This window comes from Neodiprion virginianus, chromosome 7, assembly GCF_021901495.1.
Source record: "Neodiprion virginianus isolate iyNeoVirg1 chromosome 7, iyNeoVirg1.1, whole genome shotgun sequence".
NCBI classification, from domain to species: Eukaryota; Metazoa; Arthropoda; class Insecta; order Hymenoptera; family Diprionidae; genus Neodiprion; species Neodiprion virginianus.
In genome coordinates this window covers 18,465,551-18,482,454 of record NC_060883.1, presented here as the reverse complement: position 1 = coordinate 18,482,454, position 16,904 = coordinate 18,465,551, and the positions used below count along the sequence as shown (strand labels likewise).

The following is a 16,904-nucleotide window of genomic DNA, read 5'->3' as shown; positions in this document are numbered from 1 at the left end:
TTTTAAAGGTATTTCGCACGCCAACAATGCCTTTAAACACTTGTTCCAACAGCTCTGAGCTACCTTCGCTTGTAAATTAATCTAGACGTTGTTTGTGGATTGGCTAAGTCGGTGACAGGTAGAAAAGGTCTCGGGACCTTTTTCCGATACGAGTATCAGGTGAAAAATTCTTACATAGATTTACATCTTTCTGTGGTAAATAAATGGACAGCTCTTTTTTGGAGTCGAAACTACATCGATTGCGGTAGAATTACATACATAAACATATTGTAACTGTGACTCTCATTGTCGGATTTGTAAATCTTGCCACGATTGATGTAAATTTAACTGAAAAAAAAAAGAAAAAACAATTCTGTCCATATATACAATGCAGGAGATGTAAAATCTACGATTTTTTTTTTTTCACTTCTCTCTCGGCACACGTTTCAGATTTTTATACATTTTCTTTTGTTTTTAGAAGACTATTCAAACTCTTTGAATATGTAAACAATTATCAACACGATGCTAAAGTAAAAAGTAAAAGTACCGAACGATAGTTTTTTTGAATTCAATTTGAGACGGTTTGAAATTGGATTTATTTTATTACGATCAAAGCCGTTGTGATGTCGGTCTGAGAATACAATACTTATTATTTATTTATTCGACTTATTTTTTATTTGAAAGGAGTAAACTTTCACGGAATCGAGTGAATCGAGGCCCGATTAACGGAGACATCGTAGAGGAATGTGACCTTATTTTAGAGCTGAGAAATTCCAAATTCCGACTGTAGGTACGAGGAGGATTCGGTGGGTGGAATTTGTTCCTACCTACCCGTTTCCTGTGTTTTGTCAAGTGTCGAAAGGCCGCTAAGCCGCTGCCGCATAAACATTGACGAAACAACGCGCCGTAATGTGAATTATTCTGTATACCCGTGGAATTTTTTCATACAACAACAACGGTTTGACATACCGGTGGGTGAATTGGCGAGGCTGGATTTTGCGATTTTACTCTCGATAATTTGCCCTTTTCGGAAAATCACAATTTCGCAATTTTCGGATCGTCCGAAACCCGGTGTCAGAGTTTAACGTTCAACTTTTTCACGGAAATCAATTTGTCGATGTATTTTGGGGAAAATTTTCTCGTCGGAACGCAATATTTTGTTATAAATGGCAAAATTAATTAAATAATTGGCTCGAAGTTACAAAAAAGTTTAATTGAATATAATATAGATACTTGTAAATAGGAAATCTCGATTTTAATTTAGTCTATTTAATGAAATAATACTGTTTTAACGGTGTCATCAAAATATTGAACAACCTTTGGTAGATTCAACTAACAATAAATCGTTTCATATAATTCGCTAAATCTATTCGGTGGATAAAGATTAGTCAAATTTACGAAATCACGAGAGCTATCAATTGATTATAGCTACCAAATAATATGTTAAATCGTAAATCTACAAAAATAAAAATTTATCCAAGTGTCAAAATAGCCTCTGTAACGCGTTGAAAATCCTTTCTCGCAAGAGAAGTAATACGAGCAGTTATTGGAAGAGACTCCAGGCATCTGTCTGGTACAATCGGTAGAACTAAATCATTCGTGATCCAACATCATTGAATCATTTTTTCAGTTACAACAACTGAACAATTATTTATCAACATTTACAAAATGATTTCGCAATCTCAACAGAATCTATGGAATTGTGGTGCGAAACCTTTTCTCAGACATTGATCAAACATTTTGTTTTCTGCGCGCTGTAAAATCAACTGAACTTTTTTGTTGCGTCAAAACAACGTTTGCTCGAGTCTGTGTTAACCCTGAAATTTTTTTGCCAGGACCAAATTTTAATCATTACAACCAAATTTTTCACCGAATGTACTCGTGTCTTGTACACTCAATCCGTTTAAAGTATTTCTGCTGCTGCAAAGCAGGGGTTTTTTTTTTGTTCTTTGAAAATTCTGTCAAGTTAACGTTAACTTCAGTCTCGTTCGAATTTACCGATCAGCTAATTTTTTTTTGGTCTCGAATCAATCCTGATAATTAATATTCGCGAACTTTTCGATACTTTATCCGACGTGAGGAAGCTCGATGTTACAAAAACTACGTAAACAATTGCAAAATCGAACCCTCTTACGACTTTTAATGAATTCTCGCGGAACTTGGCTCCTAAAATTGTGAAACACTACCGGATAATATATATTTGTAGATCTTAAAAAATCCTTGACGTCGCTTAGCGTTAGTTTAAAAATCATTCGACGTATGTATCTAGTGAAATTATTTGAAATTGTTACAAATTTATGGACGTCGTGAAAAGTTGCGTAAAAACTTGGCGTTATACGATAAAATCGTTTAAAATGATTTGAGATCCTTTCGCGTCTTCCGTAACCATTGAAATTATTCCAAATCGTATTACATCTTTAAAATCCATTAGAATCTTTCAAAATCCGTAAATTCGTATACGAAATTTTTTTGATCGATATCAACAAATCACTCTGATTCGATCGTCACCGATTTTCCTCTGCATAAACTAACGTCTTAAGGGAGTTCCAACCATACGAGAATTAACATTCAGTTTTCGGTGAAATTTGTCAATTCAATGGATTCACGTGATTCAATCGCCAGATTAAAATTTTTTCACCTATAAAATTTACAATATTCTGGATATCCGAAGAATGGAACGAAGTGCGAAGTAGAAGAAAAAAAAAAAAAAAAAGAATAAAACGGGATGTACATAATCGAAGCATTGAGAATTGGTGAAAAAGTTTCGTGACCGTTGAATGAAGACTCTGGTAATGGTTTTCGGTGAAGAATTATCCCGAAAAATGAACGGAAGTTAAAAATTCATCTCCGCCATTGAGTCGGTCATGAAAAATTTGTTAAACGGTCGTAAGAGAAGGTCGACGGCGGGGGTGATTTTGGGGCGTTCGTGACCAGCTCAATGCGTCGTGAAAACTGAAATTCCGGCACGAGGCACGACTCGGCAACCAGCGAACGGATTAGCTCCGTTTCCGCCGCATATTTTCACTCGTTTTTCTATGAGAGCGATCTTCCAGCCTCTCGTTGAAGCTTTCCGTGCAAGCTGCGAGGGGTGGAGTCGGGATGTTTTCCTTGCTCCGACGATGCATCATTTTCAAGACAATCAAACACACCCCCGACTGTCTTCTCCGAAAGACTCGGGATTATTCCGATATTCACTCGCTGACTTTTATTTTTCTGTACCGTAACCCAACACCCCCAATTTTTGTGACCGCGCGTTTCAACGCTTCGTAATCTAGGTCAGGAATTCCGTGTAGAGTGTTACGGGGATTTCGGAACCCGTGAAAGTAACAAAAAAAAAAAAAAAAAAAAAAAAACTTGTTACGTCATCGTAACGGGGCGCTTTATATGCCAACTTGAAGAACGTATAAAAAATGAACGTCTATTATTGATTTACAAAGATTCTTTATTTTAGCTCTCTTTTGCTATGTTATTTTTCGATTTCGTGACTACGTATTACAGAAAAGTTCAGCTTTACCACTCTACTTTTGCATCGAATGTATTTCGATTTCGTTATCGAACAAGGCAATTTTTTGTTGCGCGTGAGGAGAGGAGAAATCATTTAGCATCGATAGAATTCCCACGACTTGAGATCATCTGTCTTTTTCGATCGACGAACGGAGGGATGAATTGATTTAAGATATCTTGGCGCAGATAACGCGCACCTCAGATTCATCGACAGATTATATTCGATCGATCGACGCTTCTTGTTGCGCACTCGCGACGATACGGGACCCGACAATTCTGCAGGTCCTTGATTCTTGAAGCTAGTTTTTGTCGCGAGGATCGGAAAATATTCTCACTCTACGAACGATCGACGGAAAATATACGCCTGTAATTAAATGCGAGTTGATCGGAAAAAAAATTTGAACGCGCGGAAAGTTTTTCAACGATCCGACCGACGAATGAAATTTTCAACGACTCGACGTTTGAATAATAAATATCAATGTAAACGCAACGTTCATTTTATATTACGGTTTCAAAAATCATTAATCTTCTTCGTTTCGGATCACAACGCAATCGATGCCCTACAAAATCGTATCTGTTACAGAATTTCACTTTCACGATATTCGGAGCAAAGAATGATTTTCGCGTTAATACTCTTGCGGTTTTTTTTTCTTCTTCTTCTACCGCAACGAATCTCAAATTTCATACGCAAAAATTCACAACGTTTGCTCTCGTCCTGGCAAATTAAATTAGCTACTCTAGACGGACAATTTTGTCGATAAATAATTCATTTCTCACAGTGTCTAGAAAAATTCCGTAAAACAGGTATCGTTAAAAAAACTGTTCGTTGTAACCGTTTTGCGCTATCGTCGATCCTTTTTTGGCTATTGCAACGCGAAATCAGTTTGCGAGGTTTTTTTCAGTGCTGAGTATCATTGGTCTCAAACCAATGAAAATGAAACAAGTTAAATAATATCAAGAGAATCTCTCGATGTAACAACAACAATAATAACACAAGACGCCGAGTTTTGCATGCGTACATACCTATATACAGTTATAATAGGAGAGCGTCCGAATAATAGCTGAAAGACTAGGCGGTGGTTGGTGGTTGACGCTGTGACGTAAGATATTATACAGCCAAGGCCTAAATTATTAGCATACTTCGTGTCCCAGCATCCCTTGCGCAGTTTATGTCTTCCCGCGGAGTACGTATAGTAAGGATGGCATCCCGTGGGAGAGGGGGGCGGGGGCGTCGCCTTATACATATATATATATATATATATATATATATATATATATATATATATATATTACATGTATTATATATATATAATATATATATATATATTACGACACCGACCCACCGAAAGAACAAACATCCGAAATAAGCCCTTTCTTCTCCATTCCCGAGGCTGAGAAATCCAATTTGCTGTTTGCCACTTCGGGGTAGCGTCAGATTATATATGAAGAATTAAACGCCGACGATTATAATTATCAGCCCGAATAATAATTCTCCCGGTACGTTTGAAGAGGATCTCAGCAAGACGAAGTCGACAAACCAACCACCCTTACTCTCGAACTCAGTTCGGATGAATCGGAATCGGGTCGACGACGATTTTTTTTTTTTTTTTTTTCTTCTTTTCTTTTTCCGTTTTCAACGAACAACGTTCAACATGTTTTTTTTTTTAACCCAAAATATGCAAGTAAAACAATTCGTACGGAAAATTAAACCCGATCAAATTCTTCGGATTACAACTTTTCGTAATTCTGGTCAACGGATTTCTTTCAAAAAACTACCAGCGTCTTTCGTGTTCAAACATTTTTCAAGACAGTCTTACAAGATTCGTATTTCAAAGCTTGTTGAAAAACTCAATTTAACCGAAGTATCGTACACTGTGATTCGCCATGAGTTTTTTAGATCAGTTTTCAGCGATTAAAATCTTACGAACGTAAGAATGCTAAGGACTGTTGAAAAATTGATTTTGAAAAGAAAAAAAAAAAAAACAAATTGTTCAAATATCGTTAAGGATAATATCGAAAAAATATTAAACGCTTTAAGCTACACTTCGGACAAAATTGTGCAACTTTTTTTTTTTTTTTCATCGAACGTGTGCGTGAAAGATTTTTTTTTTTTTTTTTTTTTTTCATCCCCCGCCACGGATACGCGTTACATACAGACTCTGTGAATGTAAATACAACTTGTAATGTATGAACCTTCGCATTTTGCACCCAGTTGTCATTCTCGTCGCGCATGCCGCGGATTTACGCTATGAAAACATTCGAACGAACGCGTAAATCTCGTCAAATATTGTTTCGCAGCTCTTCTACCGTTCTGCGAGCTCATATATAGTTATATGTTTGTTTAAAAAACTACGGTAGATCACGCACGCTCCTCTACGTATACATACGTATTTATTTACATACCTCCGTACATATGTACAGTAGATTCGCTGTATCTACTCGGTGGAGAGACGAAAGAAAAAAACAATAAAAAAATAAAGAAAACGATACCAACAAAGATTAAAATAAATAATTCGGCCAATTTTACTACACCGTTGAAAATCGTCGGAGGAAATTGATTTTCTTCTCTATAAAATTTTCGATTCGCTCTGCAAGCGTTCAAAGTATACAGGAATGGGCGATGCGTAATTTTCTGTCGATGTTTTTTCACTGTTCGATTAATTGTTTGTTTTTTTATCTTTTTTCATTCAAGTCCTTTTCTTTCGCTAATTTTGTGATATTGTATGATTTTTGTTTTGAAAGTTTATCGATTCGTGTAATCGATTATTTTCTGAACATCGCCCATCCCAGGTTCAAAGTATCGACGAATCTTAGAAATTGTCAATATTTTACGTCAAACGAATAACTCATCGAAGCTTGAGAGCTTGCATTTTTTCGCCGAACGGATGTTCGAACTTAAAATCTAAGATAAACCTCGTCGTCGCGAAGTAACACCGACGTACCATCTCCTCAGTATCTTTGGTGACTCCGGTACCGAATTACGTCACTCGATGAATTCGTCGAAATATCATTGAGCAAGCGTGTCGCAAAGAAGGCGAGAGCATGTAGCTGAGCACCAACCATTGGCCAGAAGTGCATATCTACAGTCGCAAAAGAAACCGTTGAAGCTATTTACTTAATATGCAATTAGTTCAAGGGACGAAGTAACACGAGCCGTTGTTGCAGAGGTTTGCAATTAGTCAGCTCCGGAGAGCAGAACTCCGAGAGAATGTGAGAGAGAGAGAGAGAGTGAGAGAGCCGTACCTACAATATGCGGAGGAACTCGAAACGTCGACTATACTCCAAGTGAAGCATGGAGTCAAAATCCGCATACACGACCTCGGTCTTGTTTGTTGCAGTTTATGCAGCGCCCGATATTGTGGGCAGAGTTCGTTATACAAGCTTAGAACGCGGTTTAAAATATTGAGCAAAATGTACGTGCGAATGTATAAAAACTCATACTTGATACAACCGTGCTTCAGGCCTGCCAAGTACGATCCACGGAGTTCGGAACACGGGGCGCGTAATGTGTCGTCTACATCAGCCAACATGCCAACATACTCGTTCGGGGCCCCAATCCTCAGATACGACTGCGACCAGTCAGCAAAAGAGGGCATTGTGTCGCGTCAGCGTAACGTCAAGAACCGTAAAGCAATACGCGGCCCTCTCCATCCTCCCCCTCTTCACTCCTCCGAGCTCCTCCGTTATGGTGCTCTCATAGTCCGGTAGGGACATCAAGGTGGCCAAGGAGGAACAGAGACTTCGACGAACGATTGCATTGCCGTAGAGACGGTTGAGAAAGACCCAACGATAGGAAGACGCATCGTCGAATGGATGAATGGATGGTGCTTGTGACTGATCGACGATGCGGAAACCAAGTGGAAATATTTAGCGTCTACGTTTGATACTGCCAAGGTTCGTGTCGACTTAGTTTGAAGGAAACCGAAGCTAGAGATCCTACATCCTGACCATCTTGCTTCGAAAAATTTAAGAACGAACCACGCGTTGAACCTCCAACTCGCTAAAGGTTCAAGTGCCAAACCTTACTTTGGCGCTATTGGTAGAGGATTGAAACTATTTCGATGATGTTCGATTTACTGCTCCCACATCGGACCTGTAACTCCGTCTCTATAGATACATTCACGGCCATTTCGACATTTTTGTATACTCGATCAGAATCAATCAGAATCGATGGACCTTCATCAATGGGGTAAGATTTTTAGCGTTAAAGGAGGATTTCAGGCAACCAGGTTTAACTCTGATTCGGGAGGGTTAGAGGAGGTTCTAAACAGCCCCCACCTTGAGCTTAAACTTAACAATTAGTAAATCGGTATATTGAACATACTTTACTATCTTCAAACGTTTGAAGTTACAGGTAGTAGAAGTAGGACGTTAAACGTCGACTTGGAAAGCAGAACATTTTGGCAGATCATGATTCACACGAACACCGAGTACGATCAACGTGGTTTGACGGATGTCAAAAGCGACAGTGGCTGCTAATTAGCGCACTTAAAAATTGGCACTGCTGGATATTCGTTATTGTTTACGATGTACGGTTAGTAACCAAGTGAACAAATACTTGTGGGTCATACGTGCAGTCGTACAAGGTGCACAAAGCTTGCACACGTACACATACGACGCAAATATCTCGACGAGATTTGTCACAGTGAACCAGAGGAGGAAGGATGGATGGCGGAGGGGTTTGGGGGGCGAGAAGGCAGGCAGGTTGATGGGTTTGCCAGGGTTTATTGATCACGAATTCGAGCCTGTGTTTAGACGCCTGGTGCACGGTTGAAACCCGAGTCTCTCCAGTCTCAGGAGGCAACAGCCGGACCAAATCAAAAATGCCCGCATGTTTACAAGCGTGTGCGTTAAAACATGAGCGCGTTCTCTTTTAGCTACGATGGCACGGCTCGACGACATCCGTCGTCGATGATCAGAACTCGGAAGCCTTTCATTGCCAGTGGCTTTGATCCAAGGTGAGGACGAGGGAGGCTTAAGGGGGTTGTATTTAGTCAGGATTTTTCAAAAGGCGATTGTTTTTCTTTTTTAATTTCATTCTCGTACACTGAGAAAAATTTCATTTGTTACAGTGACTAGAAAAATTCAGTAATACAGGTATCGTTAAAAATACTGTTTGAATATTGTTGGAATTACGAAAAACGAGGTACGCGTAAACGTTTTGCGCTATCGTCGATCCTTTTTTGATAATTGCAACGCAAAATCAGTATGTGACGTTTATTCTACTTTTTTAGTTAATCGAGGCTTCAACGTCAATTTATTCTTGCACGAGCGTTAAATTTTCGTAACAGTTAGAAGAAAATATAGCAGGAGTGATCGCAATGAGAAAGAATAGTAACGGATACTAGACTTTCCGGTAATGGCTAGAAAACTAATTTTCATTTTCTACCTAGAACTATGTTTTTCGATCGTGGTAAAAAATGAAAATAGTTAAGGACCGAGCTGTAACCGGAACTAAAAATTTCTCTCAGTGTAATGTAAATGCATCCGAGTATATTAGGGTGGTCCTTGTTTAGGGTGTTGACGAATTTTCACCGCCCCATCACCGAAATCAATTTCAAATCATTTGAAAAGAGTCGCCAAATTTTTTCAGATTCTCACAGCAAGTCTGAGATAGCCCGGATTGTGATCGAAGTTTCTTACGAAAATGACGTGAGAAAAACTTTTTTTCGCACTATATATTTTATCGTGAAAGTAATAATGTTCCAAAAAAATCTGCAACTGCGAGGTTTCAGTCGGCATTGGCGACGCTGTATGAAAAAAAAATAGACATCATCGTACGAGGCAATCTAGACGAATTGCACTTCCTCTGAATAAAAAAAAAAAGTCAGGTTTCGTGGTTGTGCAATTCGTCTAGATTGCCTCGTACGATGATGTGTATTTTTTCCCAGACAGTAGCACTAATTCTCACCAAAATCTCGCGGTTACAGATTATTTGGAACATTGTCACTCTTGCAATAAAATATATACTGAGAGAAAAAGTTTTACCCGTGTTAATTTCCGTAAGAAACTTCGATCACAATGCGGACCATCTTAGATTCGATGTAAAAATCTGAAAAAATTAGGCGTTTGTTTTCGAATTATTTGAAGTTGATTTGGGGGATGGTCTGCCAAAAATTCGTCAACACCCTGAATAAGGACCACCTTAGAGTATATGCACAGAAAGTTTCATGTCGATCCGACAAATATTCTCCAAGTGACGCGCACATTTGCAAAGACGCCACGGAGCGTTTGAAAGTGCTTTTGAAACTGTGAACGCCATTTTCTCGAAACCATGTTTTCAAAGTCGGGTGAGCAAGATAGCTTGGAAACGGCTTAACCGATCGGTATCAAATTTTAACACCAGCTTTGTAAATATATTTTTCAATCCTTGATCGAAGGTTTTTTCTTGCCGATAAATATTTTGCATTTTTAAACAAATTAAGTGAAACATTTTTATGGAAAATCGATTTTTCTTTTTTTTTTGTGAAGCCACCGTTTTGGTAACAATTAACATCTTTAGCAGCTTTAAAATCATTGTTTTTACAAATAAAAAATATCAGAACGAAGTTCAACGTTACCCCCCAATACGTATATGAATTTTTATGTTAATAAATTGAAATGTCTCTTCGTGATAAATTCTTGAAAAATCGCTTGTTTTCGGCCCACTGACTAGCTATAACCCCTCAAGCTGCCACAAAGAATGAAACATTGTCTCGAAAAATCGCCGGTTCTTGACGAATGAAAGAAATTATTTTTTCGCAATGGAGAAACGTTCCGTGTCACTTCAGATCCAATTAAGAATCGTCTAGGGTTACCGTACACCATGTTTTTTTTTAGTCATTGTGGTCAGATTTTCGGCCATACCTACCACAGATTGAACTACGCATTAAATACGATCCTCAAGTACCTGGTACTGTAAGGTTACCAAAGCCGATACATCGTAGATTTAAAAATGAACAGAAATTTCTCATTCGTCGATTCATTGGTTTGTCAACTATACCCTTAGAGTACGATACCCTAACTGATTCCTCGAAACAATTGACAAACCAATGAATCGATGACGGTGAGACGATCTTTGGACTCACGATGTGGGATGAGTGAGAAATTTCTGTTTGTCTTTAAATCAGGATGAACAACGAAGTGGATGGATCGGAATTTTATCGGTTCACATGATTTCGCGCTTTCTGGTATTGAGAGACTGGATCCAAATCCCGACTAACAAAAACTGTTCAAAAATATCCATCGAACATCCGTAAAACGTCTAAAGATGCGTTCTTTGACCATTCAATGGTTAAATTTCTTAATTCTAAGAAACGTATAACATACGATACGATGAGGAATGTTTTATGGATTGGACTGTGAAAAAGTGTGATGTCAAGGTTATCCAGTGTGTACTAAAACACTCTGCAAAAATACTTGCGTTCGATTGAGAAAGCCAGCATCAAACATGGTTACAGACTTAGATCGACGTCGGATTGTATGGTCTACAAAAGTCCGAACCTTAAACACATCTCGACACCTAATAAAGTGTATAAAACATCAACACCGCGTCGCAGATGCCCGTAATTTGGTTAAAGCGAATGTCAGAGGTACGTGTAACATCTGTCCAAGCGAAGAAAGAGAGAGAGAGAGAATCAGAGAGGGAGAGAATTAGGCAGGGTAGAATAAGTGTGAGCGATAAATTTAATCCGGAGTTTTCTGGGCCCTCGAGTAATGGGCCTGATCACAAACAACAATTAGCAGAACTACAATCGGTATAACTGCGTAGCTGTTCCAGGCAACCCCTCGTGACCGAATCTCGACGATTCTCCCGGAGCTGATGCGGGATTATCGGAGGGTTGGGATCGGGATGTGAAAGCATTGCGGAGCGGGAATCTCGGGCGAATCAAACTTCTCTCCCTTGTTCTGCGACCCCGGACGACGTGGCCGAGCCTGGAGCGAGGCGAGAGAGAAAGAGAGAGAGAGAGCGAGAGAGAGAGAGAGAGAGAGAGAGAGAGAGAGAGAGAGAGAGAGAGAGAGAGAGAGAGGGAGAGGGAGGGAGACGGGGATGGAGAGGGAGACCCACCAACGGGTGGAGCCCTTCGGCTTCGGTACCCAACCTCGACAGCCCTTAGCTCGGCACTTCACCCTGACGTTAAGTGTGACTGATCGGTGTACCGCTGTACGAATTCTCATATCCAAAATGGCGCAAGCCGCCCTGCGTAAACGGACCTTCGGGGTGGGTTGTAGGTATGCCACCTCCGGGTGTAAGCATGCCCGGGGAATGGAAATCCGGATATTTAGTGGACCTACCGAGGTGACGGAGGACCCCGTTTCCGTCGTCCCTGCGGCCTTTATACGCGACGAACGGCGTGTTCGAGAAGGGTGGCAGGGGGGAGGGGTGTCTTTTCTACCTTCGGTTTCAACCAGACAAACCATTTTTTCTGTATGTTGGGCGAGAGACCAAAGTCCTGTATATAGTGCGGGTGAAAGATGAGAAAAACTAAAAATCAACGGTCGGAATTCCGAACATAAATATATATCGAAAATCCACAATCACGAATGAAGAAAGTGACGAATCTTCGTTAAGCCAGAAACAATGGAAATAGAATATAAAAGTATCGGAATTTGTGAAGTTAAAGGATTTTGAATACACAACCGGTGAAAATTCCGAAAGGCCGTTGGCAGAACGAGGCAAATGCGATTGCTCGCGAACACGAATGAAATAACCTTCGGATTGATCGTAAATTAGAATTTTCATCTATTCGAATTCGTAAATGCGAAGGATCAAGAATCAGAACGGTTAGAACTCCGAGTAGTTGTCTCGTGGAAGGCTCGGAATATAGAATTGCGGTATATCAGAATCGTCGGAACGAAAAGTCGCGATATATGAGAAGAGTCAATAACTCGTATCATATTAGAAGCCAAGAAATACAAGCTTATGACATCAAAAGTGGTATTCAATCTTTTAATGAGATAAAAATATTGCAGAATTTTTTTGATCCTGTGTATAAAATATTTCACGATTCAAAATAGATTAGTTGGATAGACTCGGAATGTGAAATTCTGGTGGCAAGCCATCTATACGGTTACTTTCGGAATACCGATCGTTCCGAATCGTGCGATTCTGAATAACGACCCTTCTACATTCTGGATATCCGTTTTCCGCCGTTGTTGAGCACATTTCATCGAAAAATTGTTTGATTAATTTCATAAGAAATATCGTTTAGTTCGTTGTATCGAAATTGTGGTTTTCTGTTTCTTATTGTTATGCTTTTTTTTTGTTTTTTTTGTTTTTTTTTTTATGCAAACGCTTCGTATTTCGCGTTCAAATTTTTGGATTCAACGAACTCGAAAACATAATATTAACCGAAAACCATCCCGAGCAGCCGAAGTGAGATATTTTTTTTTTTTCTTTCTCAGTGTCCAGACCCGTGTCATCAAGACCGTTGCGAAAAGCTCAAACTTTCCGCGAGCTGCGATGAAACAAAAACCCCCGGAATTTATCACGCCAAGTTTCCTTTTACCCGCATCGTTTATTCCGTCGAATCACGTGCCTAAAACAAATCCGCGTCAATCCGTTTTATCGGTAATCGCGCTGTTTTTGTGCTTTTAATTTTTTTTTTTTATTTTGTTTTCTTTATCCCGCGATAGCGCGAAACGTGCAAATGTAACCGAAATGCACGTACGACAGCTGTTTTAAGATATTGGCGCAACGTGATATAACGACGTATGTTATTTGTTATGGTAAGAAGTAACAAAACATCCGTATATGTATGCGTATATTAAAAATATATGCAAGACTGTGCGGAGATCAATAATAATAAGAGTTACGTGTCGGAACTTGAAGGCTGAAAGAACCGAAGCTTTTGCCGCGAATCTCGGTTATCTCTCGGCTCTTTTGCAATGTTTCGTGCAAAAATGGACAATTTCAACACGGCCATGTTTTTCTCTATGGCACGTTCTTTGCCAGCGTGATGTCACCTTCCTATGACTGACTGACATCTCTCTCTCTCTCTCTCTCTCTCTCTCTCTCTCTCTCTCTTTTTGTCGAGGTCGAGCAGAATGCCTTTGGCTCATGCAGGCACGTGATCCATACGGTATGGATCGTGGATCAATTAAGGAATCGTTTCAGGGAACTCGAAATTTTAACTACTAACTTGGCCGAAGATAACCGCTTGATTTAAACAGTGTAAGTGGAAGAATGTGAAACATTGAGTCGGGGGATTACTCACATCCTTAATTTCGAGAGAATTAAAGATCTTTATAAAGCGTACCGAGAAATACTCGAAGAGGAAATGATTTTGAAGACTTTGAGTCATATAATTTTTAACACCCGTTTCATTATTATACCCATTATTTGTATAATTATAGAGCTTTGAAAAAATATTTCTTTGACGTTTTTTTGCTATTTCTTACAGTATACTAATAAGTTTTCAATACTCGAGAGTAATTATTGCGATATTATGTAAATTATTGTTGTTGGAAAGAAATTGATTGAAAAAAATCGTGAGAATTTAAGGAATCATTCATTTCCGAGAAAGCTAAACCACCTACACGTATATATACCTGTTTTACATAAATTTTACGGTTTTCGGTTCGCCGACTACGAATCTGAAATCGGATTTTAAAAATTCAAGACGGCCGATCCGATATGGTGGATGAAAATTTCGAACCCGATCGAATCCGAGGAAAAAACTCTGTCCAAGAGTTTTTCGTGGTCGCTGATTACGAATATGAAGTCAGATTTTGAAAATTCAGTATCGCGAATCTAATCAGCTACCTAAAAAACCCCTGTATATATTTTTTTGACCGTATTTGATTAGATTTGAAATTTCCGTCCGCCATATTGGATCCACCATCTTGAATTTCGCAAACATGATTTCGGATTCGTAATCAGCGAGCTCAAAAACCAAAGATCTTGTTACAAATTTGACTCCGGAAATTTAATTCCGGAAACTCGAACCGCAAAAACTGGTTATAAAAATCTCCCGAGAATCAATATCTCGATTCGAATCGAAAAACTTGGGCATCAATTTTTGCTTCAACTGTTTTCAGCTTCGTTTTCGTTTGCCAAAAACATCAGAAAGTTTGAAAAAAGTTTCCCTGGAATCGGACAAAGAATCGACCAACGATCCGAGTGTCGGCGTGAGTTTCTTTCCTTAAAAAATTTCCCCCAAAATTAATTATTCCCGCAGTAATTTTCTCAACGACAGCCGTACGCGAGGTATGCGCCAAATCGCCGAGCTGCTTCACGCTAATTGAAAATCGCGAATAGCGCGATTATCGGAACGAGACAACTGACGGGTTTTTTTCGGTCAGGCCAGGTGTGCCTTGCTGGTTCGTAAAATCTAAGGGAGTAGATATTTCACGCATTCTCAATGCGTCTCGGCCATTATTTACCGGTTATTATCACCTCCACGCTCCTGACCCTTCGGCTCACCTTTTCCCACACTGACTCACCAATGGCAAACCTAATTACACCGCTGTATAACTATTAGACTGGGCCAAAAAAATTGACTATTTTTTTTTTTTGAAAAATATATTGAGAATATCATTCAGTATGGCAAAAAAAAATTTCATGAAATTTTAAGCCCTTAATATTAACTTTAAGAGGTCTATCATCGCTATTTTTGATTTTTAGTAATAATTTGATGTTTTACGTCAGAACTGTCGAAATATTGAAGCGAAAAAATTTATGTTCACTTATCCCTTTATAGAATTAAATTCCCTACAAAAAAGGTCTGATTATAGATTTTTGTCAGACAAGCCGTTTCCGAGTAATTAAGCTTAATAAATTGATATAATTTCTCGATTAATTCTCGATTAATTCTCGATTAATTCTCGATTAATTCTCGATTAATTCTCGATTAATTATATCAATTTATTAAGCTTAATTACTCGGAAACGGCTTGTCTGACAAAAATCTATAATCAGACCTTTTTTTGTAGAGAATTTAATTTTATAAAGGGATAAGTGAACATAAATTTTTTCACTTCAGTATTTCGACAGTTCTGACGTAAAACATCAAATTATTACTAAAAATCAAAAATAGCGATGATAGACCTCTTAAAGTTAATATTAAGGGCTTAAAATTTCATGAAATTTTTTTTTTACCATACTGAATGATATTCTCAATATATTTTTCAAAAAAAAAAATAGTCAATTTTTTTGGCCCCGTCTAATAATTATACCTAAAATCACTTGTATTAGCTCTCTCTCTCTCTCTCTCTCTCTTTTCAATGTCGTTGTAATCAGAATTTAAACTATTTATTTTTTGTATCGTAATTACCGCCTTATCACTACTTATTATTTTTTATGTTGGAAATATGCATTTCTTTTTTTTTTTCTCATATTTCTTGTATCGGCTCTCAATTACTGCGTTATTTTTTACAGATTTTACGTTACTTTCTTTTTTCCGTCGTACGCGAACGTTGTTCTTATTTTGTCACCGGTAAAAATCGTTTTATCAATTCTCCCCCGTCTTGACTTATTTTATTGTCACTTTCATTCGTTCTTTTTCTTATTATCAATTGTTCTCCATCTATTTATCCGTATATTCACTTATTTATTTATTCTACAAGTTGTTCATTTGTTTCTGTATTTGTTCATTACTCATTTCTGTTTCATATACTTTCATCTATTCTTATCACTTTTTTTCCGTTCTTTTTCAACTTTAGTTTCAACTTTGTCGTTGGTTTTATTGTATTTTATACTTGTTCACATTTTATGTTTATATTTATGTTTTATAGAACGCCTGAAATGCATCTCTCTCTGTCTCTCTCTCTCTCTCTCTCTCTCTCTCTCTCTCTCTCTCTCTCTCTCTCTCTCTCTCTCTCTCTCTCTCTCTCTCTCTCTTTTCGATTCATGCGATTCTAATTTTTCTTAATTACATCCGTATAATTTTCTGCTTTACAGCAACGATATGTTAATTTGTTAAACTTTTCTTCCTACATCTATTTATTTTTGAAAATTTTTTCTTCTTCCTTTCCAATATCTTGACCCGGCATAATAAATCTTATCAACGAATCGATCGATCTCTTTCGCTTATCTCGCCTCATCGTTAAGAAAAAAATTCATCCAAATCCAACTTTTTGATTTTTTGTGATTTTACATCAACCCTGAGAGTTTCCCATAAAAATCAACGTACAATAATAAAAAAATTACAAGTAAAATAATTCTGGTATGATTGAGACAATCGTTTCGCCAATTTTACACGGGCGTTTTAAATAAAAGCTTGAACAATTTTTATAATTTTCATTGTTTGTTTGTCCGTTATCATTGCTATTATCCCACGAATTATTCATTCTCGCAATACAACAGTGCGATAAAAAAATCGTTATTCGATTTTTCTGACAATTACTCACAGCGTACGGATCAAATCGGCTCGATCTTTTCTAAAAACATGACACATAGAAAAAAAAAACAAAAAAAAAAAAAACCAAAAAAAAAACAACAAC

General features: G+C 38.1%; 1 protein-coding gene across 4 annotated transcripts in view; it reads right to left on the bottom strand.

Annotated features, from left to right (window-relative positions):
• The window catches only part of LOC124309311 (protein single-minded), a 61,907-nt gene that overhangs the window by 25,082 nt on the left and 19,921 nt on the right, over positions 1-16,904 (bottom strand). The window contains exon 1 of one of the 4 annotated variants that reach the window (XM_046772855.1): positions 14,848-14,919. The exons of the other annotated variants lie outside the window; for them this stretch is intronic. The gene's annotated coding sequence lies outside the window, so the exon portion shown is untranslated. Of the gene's footprint in view, positions 1-14,847; positions 14,920-16,904 lie in introns of those variants that run through there. 4 annotated transcript variants of the gene reach the window in all.